Raw genomic sequence first — 15,457 nt, forward strand, 5'->3', positions numbered from 1 at the left:
TGACCGCCACCTTCCCTGACACGACTGTGGTGGTGAGCACTGATATATAGGTCAGATACACCAGACATCAATCCTCAGAACCTTTCACCGTGGTTGACCGTCACCTTCCCTGACACGACTGTGGTGGTGAGCACTAAGATGTAGGTGAGATACCCCAGACATCAATCCTCAGAACCTTTCACCGTGGTTGACCGCCACCTTCCCTGACACGACTGTGGTGGTGAGCACTAAGATGTAGGTGAGATACCCCAGACATCAATCCTCAGAACCTTTCACCGTGGTTGACCGCCACCTTCCCTGACACGACTGTGGTGGTGAGCACTAAGATGTAGGTGAGATACCCCAGACATCAATCCTCAGAACCTTTCACCGTGGTTGACCGCCACCTTCCCTGACACGACTGTGGTGGTGAGCACTAAGATGTAGGTGAGATACCCCAGACATCAATCCTCAGAACCTTTCACCGTGGTTGACCGTCACCTTCCCTGACACGACTGTGGTGGTGAGCACTAAGATGTAGGTGAGATACCCCAGACATCAATCCTCAGAACCTTTCACCGTGGTTGACCGTCACCTTCCCTGACACGACTGTGGTGGTGAGCACTAAGATGTAGATGAGATACCCCAGACATCAATCCTCAGAACCTTTCACCGTGGTTGACCGCCACCTTCCCTGACACGACTGTGGTGGTGAGCACTGAGATGTAGGTGAGATGCCCCAGACATCAATTCTCAGAACCTTTCACCGTGGTTGACCGTCACCTTCCCTGACACGACTGTGGTGGTGAGCACTGAGATGTAGGTGAGATGCCCCGAGCATCAATCCTTAGAACTTTTCATTGCTATGTTCCTCAGTTTTCCTCCTAAATATTATTGGGCGTTACCATGATTTTACCAAGTGGGTGTGTCTCTGCAGTCTCAAAGGGTCTGCACTGATTGGATACCGTCAATGTGGAAGGACAAACCCAGTTGTCATAGTATACCGTACTTACAATTTTAGGAGGAATAACAGAGGAACAGCACAAGTTTCCAAGTAAAGATTCCCCAGAAATGTTATTTCTTAAGAATACAAGTAATTACTGAAATCGTCATCAAAACAACAGGTCCTGTATAATTGATAGAAACTGGAAAACCTCATTACCCATGGAGTCATGAGCACAGAATGATAAGTAAGGCAGCATCTATGGAGGATTCTGTTTCCTTACTAATAGTCGCCTCCTTTGGGTTCAGCTCCACAAACACAGAGCTGCCATCTGTGACCATAGTCCATGTCGTGGTAGTCTGGGACATACCCCCATCCTCTCAGATGCTGCTTTCCCCTCCCCCTGCAGTTCTGTCTGCTCTGATTGGTTGAAAAGAATCGAATCACAGGCTCAGCAGGAGGTGAGTGGAGCATGATCATAAAATAGTCATCACTAACCCTCCAGGCGAAAAGGATCCTCATCAGGGAAGGGCACCCCGAGGGTCCTGGGGGTCTGTGTAAGGCAGTGTCATGGCTGCAGCAGAGTGACCCATCACCACTCGTGCCTTTTCTCAGGTTTCTGCAGGAATACATATTAACACTATGGCGTGTTTATTCTCAGTGTTCAGTTGGTCCTGCGCTTCCGCTACAGATAGCCACGTCCCCTGCGCATGCACGATACAAATATGGCTGATGACATGGAAGCACTGGTACCCAGTGTAAGATCCTCAGCTGGATAATTATCTGTCACCGGCAGCAATTAATGGCTGACAACCGCGATGCCGCCAAAATCCAGCATTTCAGGCAGCAACCATCTCAGGTCTATGGCAGCTCTTTAATGAATTAACAAACTGGCAAAAATAAGTGTCAGCTCCTCTGCTGTTATCAGAGATCAAACTTGCAAAACTGTCATCTGTTCCTCCACACTGTACATGGAATGTTCATTACTCTCTTACTGTTACATTGCCTTACAAAAACCAAGACGTGTCTCACTGATTGTGCAGCCATATGTGCAACACTGGCGGGGAGAAGATTTATAATAAAATATCTATTTTTAAAAAAAATTTAGAAGTGAAATGAAAATATTTGTTTTGTGTTTTTTTTGTTCTTACTTTGGATGTAGAAAATATTAAGTTACTAAGAAATAGAGAAAATTCTAAATTAACATTACCATGATGTGGAGGTCGCCGCAGCCCAAACTGCAAGATAAGTTCCTGCAGCCACTGGCATCGCATGTCGGTGCATCCTCGGCCACAATAATCGCATGTCGGTGCATCTTCGGCCACTGGCATCGCATGTCGGTGCATCCTCGGCCACTGGCATCGCATGTCGGTGCATCCTCGGCCACTGGCATCGCATGTCGGTGCATCCTCGGCCACTGGCATCGCATGTCGGTGCATCCTCGGCCACTGGCATCGCATGTCGGTGCATCCTCGGCCACTGGCATCGCATGTCGGTGCATCCTCGGCCACTGGCATCGCATGTCGGTGCATCCTCGGCCACTGGCATCGCATGTCGGTGCATCCTCGGCCACAAGCATCGCATGTCAGTGCATCCTCAGGCACTGGCATCGCATGTTGGTGCATCCTCGGGCACTGGCATCGCATGTCGGTGCATCCTCAGCCACTGGCATCGCATGTTGGTGCATCCTCGGCCACAAGCATCGCATGTCATTGCATCCTCGGCCACTGGCATCGCATGTCAGTGCATCCTCGGCCACTGGCATCGCATGTTGGTGCATCCTCGGGCACTGGCATCGCATGTTGGTGCATCCTCGGGCACTGGCATTGCATGTTGGTGCATCCTCGGCCACTGGCATCACATGTCGGTGCATCCTCGCCCACTAGCATCGCATATCGGTGCATCCTCGGCCACTGGCATTGCATGTTAATGCATCCTCGGCCACTAGCATCCAGTGCATCCTCGGCCACTGGCATCGCATGTCGGTGCATTCTCGGCCACTGCCATCCAGTGCATCCTCGGCCACTGACATCGCATGTCAGTGCATCCTCGGCCACTAGCATCTTGTGCATCATCGGCCGTGCGTCCAGCCACATTCTGTTCTACACTTGGGCTGGCTGTCAAAATTTACCCTGGGGCAATTAGAAAGCACTAGCTCATGAGTTTAGGAGGCACATCTTTAGCCTGCTTTTCTCAGGCCACGGCAATAAAGCAGCAGAGAGATCAAGCTTTAAAACTAATGGTGACTGGTACATAGATACAGGATTAGAACAGCACTTACTACATAGATAAAGGATTAGAATGGAGCTTACAACATACTGTATATACAAGAACAGAACTGAGCTTACTACTTAGAGACAGGCAATAGAATTGAGCTTACTCAAAGATACAGGAACAGAACCAAGCTTATTACAAAGATACAGGAAGAAAACCAAGCTTACTACATAAATATAGGAACAGAACTGAGCTTACTATAAAGATACAAGAAAAGAAGCAAGCTTACTACAGAGATACAGGAAGAAAACCAAGCTTAAACAAAGATACAGGAACAGAACCAAGCTTATTACAAAGATACAGGAAGAAAACCAAGCTTACTACATAAATATAGGAACAGAGCTGAGCTTACTATAAAGATACAAGAAAAGAAGCAAGCTTACTACAGAGATACAGGAAGAAAACCAAGCTTAAACAAAGATACAGGAACAGAACCAAGCTTACTAAATAGATACAGGAACAGAACTGAGCTTACTACAAAGATACAGGAACAGAACTGAGCTTACTACATAGCTACAGGAACAGAACTGAGCTTACTACAAAGATACAGGAACAGAACTGAGCTTACTACATAGCTACAGGAACAGAACTGAGCTTACTACAAAGATACAGTAACAGAACCGAGCTTACTACATAGATACAAGAGATGAAATAGGCCTACTACACACTGTAAGTAAAGGAACAGAACCAAGCTTACTACATAGATATAGGAACAGACCAGAGTTTACTACATAAAAATGGAAACAGAATCAAAGCTTACTGTATAGACACAGGAGTATAACTGAGCTTGCGGAAAAGAAACAAGCTTAATACACAGATAGCAGAGCAGAACCAACCTTACTACATAGATTTTTCAACATAACCGACCAAGCTTACTGCATAAATACTGGAGAAGAACCGAGACACTATATACGTGTGGGAACCAAACGAACGCTTACTACATAGATACAGGAACAAAGACGAGTTTACTACATAGATACAGTTAGGTCCAGAAATCTTTGGCCAGTGACACAATTTTGGCGAGTTGGGCTCTGCATGCCACCACATTGGATTTGAAATGAAACCTCTACAACAGAATTCAAGTGCAGATTGTAACGTTTAATTTGAAGGTTTGAACAAAAATATCTGATAGAAATTGTAGGAATTGTCACATTTCTTTACAAACACTCCACATTTTAGGAGGTCAAAAGTAATTGGACAAATAAACCAAACCCAAACAAAATATTTTTATTTTCAATATTTTGTTGCGAATCCTTTGGAGGCAATCACTGCCTTAAGTCTGGAACCCATGGACATCACCAAACGCTGGGTTTCCTCCTTCTTAATGCTTTGCCAGGCCTTTACAGCCGCAGCCTTCAGGTCTTGCTTGTTTGTGGGTCTTTCCGTCTTAAGTCTGGATTTGAGCAAGTGAAATGCATGCTCAATTGGGTTAAGATCTGGTGATTGACTTGGCCATTGCAGAAGGTTCCTCTTTTTTGCACTCATGAACTCCTGGGCAGCTTTGGCTGTATGCTTGGGGTCATTGTCCATCTGTACTATGAAGCGCCGTCCGATCAACTTTGCGGCATTTGGCTGAATCTGGGCTGAAAGTATATCCCGGTACACTTCAGAATTCATCCGGCTACTCTTGTCTGCTGTTATGTCATCAATAAACACAAGTGACCCAGTGCCATTGAAAGCCATGCATGCCCATGCCATCACGTTGCCTCCACCATGTTTTACAGAGGATGTGGTGTGCCTTGGATCATGTGCCGTTCCCTTTCTTCTCCACACTTTTTTCTTCCCATCATTCTGGTACAGGTTGATCTTTGTCTCATCTGTCCATAGAATACTTTTCCAGAACTGAGCTGGGTTCATGAGGTGTTTTTCAGCAAATGTAACTCTGGCCTGTCTATTTTTGGAATTGATGAATGGTTTGCATCTAGATGTGAACCCTTTGTATTTACTTTCATGGAGTCTTCTCTTTACTGGTGACTTAGAGACAGATACACCTACTTCACTGAGAGTGTTCTGGACTTCAGTTGATGTTGTGAACGGGTTCTTCTTCACCAAAGAAAGTATGCGGCGATCATCCACCACTGTTGTCATCCGTGGACGCCCAGGCCTTTTTGAGTTCCCAAGCTCACCAGTCAATTCCTTTTTTCTCAGAATGTACCTGACTGTTGATTTTGCTACTCCAAGCATGTCTGCTATCTCTCTGATGGATTTTTTCTTTTTTTCAGCCTCAGGATGTTCTGCTTCACCTCAATTGAGAGTTCCTTAGACCGCATGTTGTCTGGTCACAGCAACAGCTTCCAAATGCAAAACCACACACCTGTAATCAACCCCAGACCTTTTATCTACTTCATTGATTACAGGTTAACGAGGGAGACGCCTTCAGAGTTAATTGCAGCCCTTAGAGTCCCTTGTCCAATTACTTTTGGTCCCTTGAAAAAGAGGAGGCTATGCATTACAGAGCTATGATTCCTAAACCCTTTCTCCGATTTGGATGTGAAAACTCTCATATTGCAGCTGGGAGTGTGCACTTTCAGCCCATATTATATATAGAATTGTATTTCTGAACATGTTTTTGTAAACAGCTAAAATAACAAAACTTGTGTCACTGTCCAAATATTTCTGGACCTAACTGTATGGGAGCAACATCAAGCTTACTACATAGATTTGTAAACAGAACCATGCTTATTACATAGATACAGGAGCAAAACCAAGCTTCCTACATAAATATGGGACAAGAACTGAGTTTACTCCTTAGATATGGGAAAAGACCCAATCTTAAGATATATGTCAAGGAATGGAACTGAGCTTACTATAGAGAAACATCCGAGAAACAGCTTTAAAAAAAAAAACAACTTTTAGAATCTATTTTTTCACTAAAAAATAAAAAAAATCTGATATGTTAGAATACTATTAGTTTTCAGCTGTTTCTACACTCTTCACATTCATCTCAAGACATATATTACAATACTACATAAGTGCTATACACTACTGATCCTGAGTTACCTCCTGTATTATACTCCAGAGCTGCACTCACTAATCTGCTGGTGCAGTCACTATGTACATACATTACATTACTGATCCTGAGTTACCTCCTGCATTATACTCCAGAGCTGCACTCACTATTCTGCTGGTGCAGTCACTGTGTACACACATTACTGATCCTGAGTTACCTCCTGTATTATACTCCAGAGCTGCACTCACTAATCTGCTGGTGCAGTCACTATGTACATACATTACATTACTGATCCTGAGTTACCTCCTGCATTATACTCCAGAGCTGCACTCACTATTCTGCTGCTGCAGTCACTGTGTACATACATTACTGTCAGGACTGGGAGGACTGGTAGACCCAGGAGGTGGATCCTCTAGACCGAGCACCCCACCGGGGGGCAGGGTACACGGCAGCCGGAGCACTGGCGTGGCCGGGACGGGAGCCGCGTTCCACAGGGGACGGGAAGACCAAAGTCACTGGGGTCACGGAGTTCCTAAGACTGTACGGTATACTGGTACAGGTGCCGGGTAGCAAAGACAAACAGTAGTCCAGGTAACGGGACACGGCACAAGAGGACCTGAGCACCTAGCTCATAAGACTAAGCTTCAAGACACGTTGATCAGGCCCCGCCCACATGGAAAGGCCAGTCTTATATACCCAGCACAGCCCTATGTCATATCCTGCTTCAGGTGTGCTGGGCCCATAAGACCAGGAGAGTGGGCGCGGCCCTGTCCTATACAGAAGCATGAGTCTAGGACTCAGAGTCAGACACATGAGACTGGAGACAGGACACAGGAGAGCACGAGCGGGAGCGGTAGCCTTGACCGGTGGACACGTGGACAGGATCAGTGGGCAAGGAGCGGTGGTGCACTGACGAGGCCGGATCAGTGGATACGGAGCGGTGGTGCGATGCAGGTGCGACTGGATCACTGGGTACGGAGCGGTGGTACGATGCATGTGCGACTGGATCAGTGGGTACGGAGTGGTGGTGCGATGCATGTGCGACTGGATCAGTGTGTAAGGAGGGCTGCCGGGACACCGGGAGCGCGACAATTACATTACTGATCCTGAGTTACCTCCTGTATTATACTCCAGAGCAGCACTCACTATTCTGCTGGTGCAGTCACTGTGTACATACATTACATTACTGATCCTGAGTTACCTCCTGTATTATACTCCAGAGCTGCACTCACTATTCTGCTGGTGCAGTCACTGTGTACATACATTACTGATCCTGATTTACCCTAAAAATCCTTGTGCCAGAGGCAGGTGGAGATGATACTGACTCTAGTAGGTGATGTGATGCAGAACTTATGCACCATGGAAATTATATCAGAGCATGAAGGAAGATATGCCGGCTAAGAGTTATTAACATTGAGTCTGAAGGAAGGAAACGTGTGGGTGAAAAACAAGGGAATTAGTCCAGTGCATGTAAGAGAAGGACAGAGTGTGAAAAGCAACCAGGTGGGGCTGCAATTATAGATAAATCCTAGCCTTCAGTGTGTCCCTGCCTCTGTGTGTCTCTGCCTCTGTGTGTCTCTGCCTTTGTGTGTCTCTGCCTCTGTGTGTCTCTGCCTCTGTGTGTCTCTGCCTCTGTGTGTCTCTGCCTCTGTGTATCTCTGCCTCTGTGTATCTCTGCCTCTGTCTATCTCTGCCTCTGTGTGTCTCTGCCTCTGTGTATCTCTGCCTCTGTGTATCTCTGCCTCTGTGTGTCTCTGCCTTCAGTGTGTTTCTGCCTCTGTGTGTCCCTGCCTCTGTGTGTCTCTGCCTCTGTGTGTCTCTGCCTTCAGTGTGTCCCTGCCTCTGTGTGTCTCTGCCTTTGTGTGTCTCTGCCTCTGTGTGTCTCTGCCTTCAGTGTGTCCCTGCCTCTGTGTGTCTCTGCCTCTGTGTATCTCTGCCTCTGTGTGTCTCTGCCTTCAGTGTGTCCCTGCCTCTGTGTGTCTCTGCCTTTGTGTGTCTCTGCCTCTGTGTGTCTCTGCCTCTGTGTGTCTCTGCCTCTGTGTGTCTCTGCCTCTGTGTGTCTCTGCCTCTGTGTGTCTCTGCCTCTGTGTATCTCTGCCTCTGTGTGTCTCTGCCTTCAGTGTGTTTCTGCCTCTGTGTGTCTCTGCCTCTGTGTGTCTCTGCCTCTGTGTGTCCCTGCCTCTGTGTGTCCCTGCCTCTGTGTGTCCCTGCCTCTGTGTGTCTCTGCCTCTGTGTGTCTCTGCCTCTGCGTGTCTCTGCCTCTGCTGGTGGACCAGGACAATAGTGATGGTTTGGTGTAATTTAGGACAATCTCTGCTACAGATTTGCAGTGAATCTGTTGGGCACCAGGTCCGTCCCCTCCATTTAAGCCATATGCACGTTTGGGCTGAAGGGTCATCACCTTCCTGGAACCTAAAAAACTCAGAGTAACAGAAGCAAAAAATCAACACATTTTAGACAAAGCCGAATTTCACCAAAATTTGCCACTATTTCTAACAGAATTGTGTCACCAGGGTCTGGTCAGTGTGGTGAGGTTTTCTTTGATGGTTGGGATGTGGCTTGTGGACCTTGGCCGTGTCTTGTCCTATTCTAGTTTGCAGGGGAGAAACTACCGCGGTCACAGAGGTCACCACTGTAACCGGGCCCGGTGTGCAGGGGGCCCGCTGGCCCCAGCCCGATTCAGATACATGTGTGTCGGAGGCTGTGCATCCAGCTGAAATGCATCGCAGGACAGAGATCCGTCGGGTCTCTGTACTGAGATGTGCCGACCGCCGATTAAGGCCATGGATATTGCTCCCCATGCACATGATCCTGCGCATGGGGAGCAGAGAATATGCTGATAGCTGCCGCTGCCATAAGTGGCCGTGCATCACACTGACGTCATGCTTTGCGCCGCTTACACGATGGTCAGTTCCCAGCGTCGCAGGAGGATGTCTGGAAAGCGCAGCGTAGGTGAGCACTATGGCTACCAGTCAAACAGGGCCCCTTCCGGCAGACAGCAGAGGGGGCGCCGCAGGGAGCAGCAGTTCATTATCATTTGCTGCTCCTGTGGTGCACAAGCTCCAGCACAGTGCGCCCTCTCCTCCTCTATGTCCTGTCTGCTCCTGCGGTGCACAGACTCCAGCACAGGACACCCTCCCCTCCTCTGTGTCCTGTCTGCTCCTGCGGTGCACAGGCTCCAGCACAGGACACCCTCCCCTCCTCTGTGTCCTGTCTGCTCCTGCGGTGCACAGGCTCCAGCACAGGACACCCTCCCCTTCTCTGTGTCCTGTCTGCTCTTGCGGTGCACAGGCTCCAGCAAAGGGGCACCCTCACCTCCTCTGTATCCTGTCTGCTCCTGCAGTGCACAGGCTCCAGCACAGGGCACCCTCCACTCCTCTGTGTCCTGTATGCTCCTATGGTGCCCAGGCTCCAGCACGGGGCACCCTCCCCTCCTCTGTGTCCTGTCTGCTCCTGCGGTGCAGAGGCTCCAGCACAGGGCACCCTCCCCTCCTATGTGTCCTGTCTGCTCCTGCGGTGCACAGGCTCCAGCACAGGGCACCCTCCTCTATGTCCTGTCTGCTCCTGCAGTGCACAGGATCCAGCACAGTGCACCCTCCCCTCCTCTTGTGTCCTGTCTGCTCCTGTGGTGCACAGGCTCCAGCACAGGGCACCCTCCCCTCCTCTGTGTCCTGTCTGCTCCTGCGGTGCACAAGCTCCAGCACAGGGCGCCCTACCCTCCTGTGTGTCCTATCTGCTCCCGTCTTCACCACATAGAGAGGGTGGAGGGGTGCCTGTACTGCTGTGGCCAGAGAAATAGGGGGGAGGGACGCCTGCACTGCTGTGGCCTGAGAGATAGGGGAGAGGGATTCCTGCACTGCTGCGGCCAGAGAGATAGAGGGGGAGGGGAGCCTGCACTGCTGCAGCCGGAGAAAAAGAGGGGGGAGGGGAGCCTGCAGTGCTGCAACCAGAGAAGCTGCTTCTAAAGACATCCTGATTTCCAGGAGGCCAACAAGGAGGTGAGTATAATGTGACTCATGTGTTATGTACTGTCTGTATGTGTTATGTATAAGATATTTGTCCTGTATAGTTTGCAATATGTAGCTGTCTGTGTATACTATCTGTCTGTGTATACGATCTGTGTATACTGTCTGTCTATACTATCTATCTGTCTGTACATCCTATCTATCCATCCATCCTATCTGTGTCTGTACATCTATCCATCCATCCTATCTATCTATACAAAATTCCAAATTCCTCATTATGAAAGTGAACACATAGTACAATTGTTTATTTTTTATTTTTTTTTACTGTGTGCGGCGCGGTGGGGGCTATATACCAGGATGAATGGGGTGTATACCAGGATAGGTGGCAATATACTAGAATAGGGGTGTTATATACCACAATGGAGGGCTATATACCAGGATGAAGGCTATATATCATGATGAAGGGCTATATACCAGGATGGAGTGCTATATCCCAGGATGGGGGGCTATATACCAGAATGGGGCCATGATGGGGCCAGATATACCAAGATGGGTCATGATGGAGCCATATATACCATGATTGGCAATGGTGATAATAATAATAATAATAATTTTATTCATTTATATAGCGCTATTAATTCCACAGTGCTTTACATACATTGGCAATGTTGAGGAGAGCCATTCAGATTTCTGTGGTTCAAGCGAAGGTTAAAAAAGACATTGAAATGGTTTTCCATTATAAGGTTACACATAGCATAATATTTATGGTGTTTCCTGTTAGGTACAATCTATACAATGTGACTTTTATGCCTAAATGTAGAGCTCTGGGGCCACACACTTTTTGAATCTAATTATGTTTTGGATAATAGATTCAAAAAGGGGGGGAAAGGTGATGTGGAAAGTCACACGTATTATTTAAGGTTTTAATTTGTTCATAAATTGAGTTTTTCTATTACGTTTTCTGTATATTTTTATCTGTGAGGAGGATACAGCAGATATATATATATCTCATGATTGCTCTGATGTAACAAGAATCGTCAGGTTTTGAACATGTCTCAGATGAGCTCATTACTAATGCAGATTTTGAGTTTTTCCGTAGATGGATCCAGATACCAAGATGCTGGTTGATTCTACACTGGATATTCTGAGGTTACACAACATGAGGTAATAAAAATCAAACCACTCGCTCCTCTCCTATCGGAAAAGGATAACAGAGAGCAAAAGAGAGGGGTGTTTGATACTGCGCCAAAAGATCACTGGAACAGATGTTTAGATTAATGTATCTTTATTTCATCCAGGTCTACGCGTTTCAGGAGCCACTGCCCCCTTCCTCAGGACCGTCAGGAAAGACAAACTTCAAATCTGTCCTGGTGGACACCAGCATACAGATAAATAGCTATTTATCTGTATGCTGGTGTCCACCAGAACAGATTTGATGTTTGTCTTTCCTGACGGTCCTGAGGAAGGGGGCAGTGGCTCCTGAAACGCGTAGACCTGGATGAAATAAAGATACATTAAGCTAAACATCTGTTCCAGTGATCTTTTGGCGCAGTATCAAACACCCCTCTCTTTTGCTCTCTGTTATCTGCCTGTTCGGGTGGCTGCAGCCTTTGATCAGATTCTACATGCGACTACAGTTGTTGTGACTTTCACAACGACATCTGGTGAGTAGTTTCACCCTCCTCCCACCCCTTATATACTGGGGTAAGACCCTATATGCGCTTTTTTTCCACAGATTTCTTATCGGAAAAGGATAATGAGATGAAGATTTGTGATCACTGTGGTTTGTAGAGCGGAGGTGGGTAAGATAGAAAAATGTGGATATAGGCAGCGGATCTTTTCTAGTGTGACGTGATAAATCTATAAAGACCCTAGAGCGTATGTATGAGCCCAGGTGGAGGCTCTCCTGTTATCAAAGGAGCCGGTGACTGATGGAGCAGACAACAAAGAAGCAGTGAACGGGCCCAGAGTTGAGAGTCCTTTACCAATGCAGACCAGTACCAGTACCTTGGTGGCTCCTGTCACGTCATCCGTGACATCGGTCACTCCTTGTGTTCTTAAATCCTTACAGGAACAAGCGATTCAGCAAGGAACGGAGTGTGAGACGCAGGGAGCCAGCTGACTGAGGAAGGTCTGTGGATAAAGGGTGGTAAGCTTTCTCTGCCATGAGCGCTCTACTCAATAATGGCCCAGGTAACCAATAAGCACGTGACAAAGAGTGTGGTGGTGGACAAGATATGGGTAGCACCACTGCTTCAGTACCCAGGTGGCCAGACACATCCAGTCTTGTAAGATGTGTGCCTATTAAGGTAGAAAAACGGTAAAGACCTCGTAGAAACACCCTCTCATCCGCTCTACTGCTCCGGTGATTGCAGATTAGTCATATACATCTACCATGAGTAGGTTTATATGAGTTTTGTGCGTGTTGTGTGAATTTCTCTGCTGTGAAACATATCCAGTATGGAAAACGTTACTGCTGAAAAACTCATGGTGCTGGTGGTATGTAAAGATGGAATTCCTAAAAAGTGGTAAAAGTACATATTCTATAGCAGAGGTCACTATAGGGGTCAGTACCTGTGGATGCCCCTGATGAACCCCTGTATGCCATTGTGAAAAGGGGAGAAACACGTTGGGCTTCTTTCATGCTAAGTGTCTGACAAATATGCGTTTATTTTATTAGCCTGAGTGGAGGGTCTGTGATTGGACAAGATCTCCTCATGACTTTACCTGGCCTTATTACTATTATATTGATACAGTGGGTACATGGTATACATGTGAGATATTCCATTTGTTTTAGGGTTTGGTCCTTGAATTTGCTATATCATATTGACTTAACCTTCCAAACAGCTATGCAAAGTACAGAGTTTGAATATTTAATCTTTGGGAATGGATTGGATGTATGTGTGTGTGTGTGTGTGTGTGTGTGTATATATATGTGTGTCTATATGTAGGGATAGGGAGGGTGAGCCGTCGGTGAGCGGGGGCGCCAATTCGCCTTATAGGGTGCCGACCTCTGCTGCGAGTTAGGGAGAGTTTAGGGCTATTGCCCCAATCCCTGCCCCCTCCTTTATTGGAATATCTAATTGTGTCTATAGTCACATGGGTGTAGGTTTGGAATTTTAATGATTATAACATAAAAATGTAACGATCCACAAGATAATGGTGAACGCTGGAAAATCATGTAACAAATGTTAGTTTTCCTTAATAATTAGATCTTTACATAAGATATTTTTGGTTTAGCACCTAGAATGTGATTATATTTCTCACAGATACTTCAGATACAGTGTGATATCCTGACCAGTGATGTACGAGCCTTATACAACTGCCTATATAGTGTGTTATACATGTGTATCCTCCAATTCCAGATCCTAAATCAGTGTCAGGAGCACGTGGTCTCAAGCCAGGAGACTGGGTGATCCTAAAAAGACAAGTCAGAATGAGTCAGAATCAGGTGGACCGATCCAGCTTTTCCCGACCACAGCAACTTCCATGAAGCTTGAGGGAAAACCCATCTGGAGACAAAAGCAGCTGTAAAGAGTCATCATACCAGCAGAATGAGAGTCACAACACACATAGTGCTGAATTATCTCACATAGAACCTTATGGAGAATTTCTAGATTGGGGCTGATACATGGGAAATAACCATGATAAGGGAACAATGGGTACAGGAACATTACACAAATAAGGGCTCATGGTGGGAAATATATTATCTGACCTGAACCAACCAATTATTTTAAGGGTTTAAGTTACTTTTTAAGGATAACATACACTTGTTGGTAACTGGTATTGTCTTATTTGTTGGTATTTGAAGCCGTAAAAGTGCTACCCTATGTTACTGAAGGTAATCGGATCCATGCGTAAGGGAAATCTTGTTAAAGACCTCCTGGTGGTAGATTATGGACCCGAGACAAGAAAAGATCCATTAGTGTTGTGATACAATTAGGTGTATTCAGGTAGAAAAGTCTCGGAAGACGCGGACAACACTCGGATGTTGACTGAGAATCAGTCTTTCAGAAACAGTAATGCTAAAAGCTGCAGTGTAACGGTAAGAAGCTTATTCTTACAATTGCCTTACTCTTTCTTATCGATTAATCTCAAAATCTTTGGTATTAAATAGTCTGTTCTAAGGACTGGTTCGTTACCTGTGCCTCTGTGAACTGTGTGCATGGGATGTGATCAACTCTGATCAACAGTTTGTATCAGAGGGGGCAAAGGCTTAGCATTGCTTGTATAGCGGATAGCAAAACGAAAAGAAGTTGCAGTTAAAGCATTAGAGCTGATTTGTTAGAGGACCAAGGTAAGGTCAGAAGGTTAATAAAGTATTTAGGGGGGACTGTTGAGGAGATCCACAAGATGAAATACTTAATTAACCTCTGGATATAGAGCACTGTGAGAAGTGTGTTCAATTAAATCAATTCTCTAAACATAAGCCAGTCACTCTTCAGAGGAAGCAAAGATGGCCCCCGATGACATCACAGACCAAACCATCAGCATGGATCCACCAGATGACGTCCCTCCCATCACCATCACCATGGATCCATCCGATGATGTCATAGACCCGCCTACAATGACACCCACCAATCAGCTCATGGACTAACACATTGTTCAACCCACTGACCAATGGACACATCCAAGTATGCTCACTGTGGGGCTGACCATGCCCCTTTCCTAGGTTATATAAAGGCATGCCCTTGAATAAATCAGGCAGAGCATGGGCTGACTTCTGTCGAGGAAAGATGAATATCCGACTGTGTCTGATCTCATTTTTCAAGCATGCACTCAATCCACACCAATTAGGCCAGGCAGTAGGCAAAAAGTGACCTCTGATTAAGAGTTCACCCTAACAGCAACACTGTCCCCATTGGGGCTCACAATCTAGAGTCCCTATCTGTATGTCTTTGGAGTGTGGGAGGAAACCGGAGAACCCGGAGGAAACCCACGCAAACACGGGCAGAACATACAAAGTCCTTGCAGATGGTGTCCTTGGTGGGATTTGAACCCAGGACCCTAATAATTGGGACATATATACCAGAGTGGGGCCATATATACCAGGCTATATCCATGATCGGGGTCATACACCAGGATGAGGACATATACCAGGATGGGACCATATATTCCAGGATATAGGCATGATGGGGGTCATACACCAGGATCGGTCCATAATGGGGAGATATACCATGATGGGGTCATGATGGGGATATATATACCTGGATAGGGCCAGGATAGACTATTATATCAGGATGGGACCATATATACCAGGATATAGCCATGATGGGGTCATACACCAGGATGGGGCCATGATGTGGACATATTTATCAGGAAGTGGCCTAGGATGGGGGGCCCAGG

This window comes from Anomaloglossus baeobatrachus, chromosome 11, assembly GCF_048569485.1.
Source record: "Anomaloglossus baeobatrachus isolate aAnoBae1 chromosome 11, aAnoBae1.hap1, whole genome shotgun sequence".
In the NCBI taxonomy this organism is placed as follows: domain Eukaryota; kingdom Metazoa; phylum Chordata; class Amphibia; order Anura; family Aromobatidae; genus Anomaloglossus; species Anomaloglossus baeobatrachus.